Source organism: Theropithecus gelada, chromosome 9 (genome assembly GCF_003255815.1).
Source record: "Theropithecus gelada isolate Dixy chromosome 9, Tgel_1.0, whole genome shotgun sequence".
NCBI classification, from domain to species: Eukaryota; Metazoa; Chordata; class Mammalia; order Primates; family Cercopithecidae; genus Theropithecus; species Theropithecus gelada.
In genome coordinates this window covers 41,906,424-41,912,244 of record NC_037677.1, presented here as the reverse complement: position 1 = coordinate 41,912,244, position 5,821 = coordinate 41,906,424, and positions in this window count along the sequence as shown.

Sequence of the window (5,821 nt, the reverse complement as noted above, 5' to 3'; positions counted from 1 at the left end):
TGCGCAGAACGTTTCCCGAGCCCTGCTCCAGAACTACGCTTCCCAGAAGGCCCGGCTGCGACTCCATCTTGGATGACGTCGTGAGGCGCGGCCTCCTCCAGGGTCCTGAGTGATTGCGGTCGGGTTTCCTGGGGCTGGCGCTGGCTTTGCTCGGTGATGGCGGGAGAGGTGAACCTTCGCACGTCCGGGCTTGAAGACAGAAGGCCACCGTGAGGTGCCCCAAGGAACACTGATGGGCAGTTTTGTTAAAGTGATTGAACTCCGTGGGTACAAAAGTACATGGAGTAATGAAGGATAATGTCGTGTAACCGCTTCTTCTTAGGAATGCTAGCTTTCACAATTGTGCAAACGATACGCAAAACGTAATAAACTACAAAATATGTATAAGCTAAAATAAAATGAGTGTACCACTTCCCAAAAGCAAAATTGCTTAGTGTTAGGTGTACATCCTCATGAATTTACACAAATTTTAACCTAATGGTATAGAGTATCATGACTATCATTTCACTAAGGAATATATATAACCATCCCTCCCTATCCCGGGGGTCCTTATCTATGGATTCAACTAAGCTCGGAATGAAAATACTTAAAAATTCAATCTTACTGAGGATGTACAAACTTTTCCCCTTGTCATTATACCCTAAACAATGCAATACAACTTTACATAGTATTTACATTGTGTTAGGTTTACAATTAATCTACACATAATTTAAAGTATACTGGAGGAGGTGTGTAAGTTATGCAAATACCAGGTTATTTTCTACCAGAGACTTGAACATCCCTGGATTTGAGTAATCCAGGGAGGTCCTGGAACTAATCACCCACGGATACAGAGAGAGGACTTGGCTGTATATGTAAAACAAATTATGTATTTCCTGGTCAATAACTTTATTACATTAAAACAAGTAGAATCATCTAGGAAAAAAAAACATATATTGTCATGTGTATAAACACAAATGTATATACATATACAAAATATGCACACATAATACACACACACACACACACACACACACACACCACTTTTCTGGTTGGGAGGTATTGAGGAAATAATTTAAAATAAAGCCTCTTGCCAACCCAGAAAATTATCTCCATAGATGGAGAAAAGAACAAAACAGTTACATTATTGAATAAACATTAAACCAGACTGCAATGTGCGTCACAGACAACCCACTAATGATTTTATGAAGACAAGAAGAACTATCATTTTTTATATTAGCAGGTCTGGTACAACGCATTCCATTTTCTCAAGGTAAAAGATAACTTGTCCTCAAGACGACTGTATGACACCATTTGCTATGCATAATTCATCTGAAATTCACCTGATAATTAGGGTAGCCATCAGTGTTAGTTAATTGCTGTTATGCAAATGAAAAGTAAAGTTTCTGGTGTCTCTATGACAGGCAGGTAGTTAACAGCAGGTAGCCAGAAGCCTAGGAGTTTACCACAGAGGCAGGGAGATGGGGTGCAACCTTCCTTGATGCTTACATTTCAAAGACATGACCCAAGGCCATTAAGAAAGACCTTCGTGGGTTGTTAAACTAGCAAGAAGCTTATTTACTTTTTTAAAAGTCTTGCTAAATCTCACAGGGACAGAGAAGGGATTTACAATTACAAGTTTTCTTAAGGAAATGCTGTAAGAAAAGAGAGGAGGAAAGGGGCCTTTTTGAAAGAAGGAAAATTCAGTTTGTTTGTTTCTTTGAGACAGAGTCTGGCTCTGTCCTCCAGGCTTGGATGCAGTGGCTTGATCTCGGCTCACTGCAAGCTCCTCCGCCTCCCAGGTTCAAGCAGTTCTCTGCCTCAGCCTGCTGAGTAGCTGGGACTACAGGCGCCCACCACCATGCCTGGCTAATTTTTTTTTTTTGTATTTTCAGTAGAGACGGGATTTCACCATCTTTTCCAAGGTGGTCTTGAAGTCCTGACTTCATGATCCACCCACCTCGGCCTACCAAAGTGCTGGGATTACAGGCCTGAGTCACCGCGCCCGGCCCAAATTTTTATATTTATATTTATATTTACCCTTACAGAAAACTATAAAATTTTACACAATTTCAATCAAAATTTAAATAAAAAATCTTAATGGGGAGCTTAGTTTTATCTTACTTGATAAACTAATTTTTAACTTCCTCAGGAAACAACTGCAGGGAATAGCAAGGAACTGAGGACTAAACTCTGATATTTTTATCTTACCCATATTTCTATCTAAGGGATCTGAGGAGTTATGCCCTACAAACCATAAATTCACATCAGATGGGTTTTATTTAACCCTATATAATGTGACTTACTTTCCAACCTGACTCTGGCATAACATTACGAGACAAGGAAGAAAATAAAAATATTTTACCCCAAAAACATGTTTCTTTGTCACATTTTGAAATGGCCTTGCAAGCTGACCTTTGTGGGGGAAAATTCGCATCTCTAAATAATCTCTATTAACATAGCTAGACCTTTTCCTTCCAGGCCCTTCCAATTCTGAATAGATTGACTGAGAGTCTAGCACCTTTTTAAGGGTCTGAATAGAAAACATTTGTCATCTCTTGTTTCTAAGGACAGCCACTATGAGATTTCAAAGGAACCTTGGTCTCCACAATCTTTTATCTTAACCTGAACATTTCCTTTCTATTGATCCCAGATCCTTAGACAAAAACTCAACCAATTGTCAACTAGAAAATGGTTAAATTTACCTGTAGCCTGGAAACACCCCCACCCTTCAAGTTGTCCCACTTTTCTTGAACAAACCAATGTATTCCTTAAATGTATTTGATTGATGTCTCATGCTTTCCTACAATGTATAAAACCAAGCTGCACCCCCAACCACCTTGGGCGCATGTTCTCAGGACCTCCTGAGGGCTGTGTCACGGGCCATGGTCACTCACATTTGGCTCAGAATAAATCTCTTTAAATATTTTACAGAGTTGACTTTTTTCATTGACAGAACTTTTTCTGAAAATGCAAATTTAAAAAGTAATTGAAGGCTGGGTGTGGTAGCTCACACCTGTAATCCCAGGACTTTGGGAGGCCGAGGTGGGTGGATCACGAGGTCAAGAGATGGAGACTGTTTGGGTGAGGGAGAAGGGACAAGATGGAGGAAGGTAAACAAGAAGGCACCCCCACTGATGCTTCTGGGTTCTTCATCACCAACTTACCCGTGAGGGGAAAATGCAGATCAACTGAGCAGGCGCCGCGGGACGTCAATCCGAAGAGATCGAAACTTACTCGGCCACGCCTATGGAGACGCCCCTATCATGCCCTTATCCTGCCCACTGCCCTCCCCCTTCCAGTACCAATGCATAAAAGTCCGCTGCCTGCAGGAGCCAGCGTGACTTTTTCGGCCCGCATTTGTGGACTGGAGAACCTCACCCGAGAGTGTGTGCATATTTGCAATAAAGGGCTGCCATTTTCTTATGTACTTTGGCCTCATGTTTAATTACTTAGCTCTCCTAAATTAAGTTACATTAAATTAAATTAAGACAGAGACCAGCCTGGCCAACATGGTGAAACCCTGCCTCTACTAAAAATACAAAAATTAGCTGGGCGTGGTGGTGCGTGTCCGCAGTCCCAGCTACTCGGGAGGCTGAGGCAGGAGAATCCCTTGAATCTGGGAGGCAGAGGTTACAGTGGGCCGAGTTCATGCCACTGCACTCTAGCCTGGCAACAGAGGGAGTCTCAGTCTCAAAAAATAAATAAATGATATAAAAAGTAATTTAAGTTTGATGCTAGTTTTGAAAAAGCACAGAAAGATCCAAATATACATGAGAACTTAGTATATATTAAACTTTTCATTGAAAACAAAAGAAATATATATATCTCTCCACACTTTTGTTTGTTATGTATATATAACCATTTTTTTCTTTCCTTTCTAATTTGGTCTTGAGGTCTCTTTCTCCTGAGGGTGACTATAAACTATCCCTGTGGGGCTCCTGGGATTTGGTGTCATGGATATTTGGTGTGCCATATGTTAAAAGTTTCATTTCAAATTTACTGAAAGTCCACCCTTAATTTTTAGAAGTCAGTAAGTTCCAAGAGAAGTAGCAATTTGAGGTCACTGGTGAAGGCTTCACACAAGGTGAATTTTTACGTTTGGTTTCTCCACAGCATAAGGAATAAAACCGTTCTTTTGAAATGAAGAAGAGAACCACCTAGGAGACTATCACCCTGACCTGAGGACTTCACTAGGGATTCAGGAAAGAAGACACAGAAAGAAAGCAGTCCTTAAGGGTTATATCTGAATAATTTAATTTTACTTAAAATTTTTTTATTGAAGTATAAAAAAATACAAAAGTATGCAATGGCATGTGTATCACTGTATAATTGATAAGTGAATGACGAAGACAGGTGAACACAACCATGTAAACACCAAAGAGTTCAAAGACAATATTACCAGTGCCTGAAGTCTCCCTGAAGGACCCATTCTCTATTATTACTCTGCTTCTCAAAAGTAGCCCCATCCTGATTTCTGGGTTTTTTTTTTTTGAGACAGAGTTTCTCTCTTGTTGCCCAGACTGGAATGCAATGGCATGATCTCAGCTCACTGCAACCTCTGCCTCCTTGGTTCAAGCAATTCTCCTGCTTCAGCCTCCTGAGTAGCTGGGATTACAGGCATGTGCCACCATGCCTGGCTAAATTTTTGTATTTTTAGAAGAGACAGGGTTTCACCATGTTAGCCAGGCTGGTCTGGAACTCCTGACCTCAGATGATCCACCCACCTCAGCCTTCGAAAATGCTGAGATTACAGGCGTGAGCCACTGTGCCCAGCCCCCATCCTCACTTCTAACAGTAAAGACCAGTTTTGCAATTTATTATTGCAATTTCTTTTACTCATTTATTTTGAGATAATCTTATTTTTAAATTTTTTTTTGACAGAATCTCACTCTATCTCCCAGACTGAGGTGCAGTGGTGCAATCTCGGCTCACTGCAACCTCCATCTCCCAGGTTCAAGCTATTGTTGTACCTCAGCTTCCCAAGTAGCTGGGATTACAGGTGTTTGCCACCATACCCAGCTAATGTTTTCTATTTTTAGTAGAGTTGGGGTTTCACCATGTTGGCCAGACTGGTCTTGAAATCCTCACTTCAGATGATCCGTCCGCCTCCACCTCCCAAAGTACTGGGATTACAGATGTGAGCCACTGTGCCTGACCTGAAGTAATCTTTAACTTACAACTAAATTACAAAAGTAAGATAAAGAATTCTCATATAGGCTGGGCATGGTTGCTCACACACGCCTGTAATCCCAGCACTTTGAGAGGCCAAGGCAGGTGGATCATGAGGTCAGGAGTTTGAGACCAGCCTGGCCAACATAGTGAAAGCCCGTCTCTACTAAAAATAGAAAAATTAGCTGGGTGTGGTGGTGCACGCCTGTAATCTCAGCTACTCAGGAGGCTGAGGCAGGAGGATTGCTTGAACCTGGGAGGCGGAGCTTACAGTGAGCCAAGATCATGCCATTGTACTCCAGCCTGGGTGACAGACTGAAACTCCACCTCCGAAAAAAAAAAAAAAAAAAAAAAAAATTGAATTATCATATGTCCTCCACCAAGATATTTCCATCATTAATATTTTGGCACATTTGCTTCATAATTTTTGCTGTTTGTGTATATTATGTATTCATTTTTTGTAATCATCTGAGAGTCAGTTGTAGGAATCATTCCACTTTACTCCTAAGTTCTTAACTGTGTATTTCCTATCAGCAAGGATAAAATTCTTAGATAACCATGGTATGGTGCTCAAAATCAGAAAAATTTAACAAAGATATAATATCTAATCTATAATGTACAGTCCATGTTCAAATTTCACTGATTGTCTCAGTTAAGTCTTTTTTTTTTT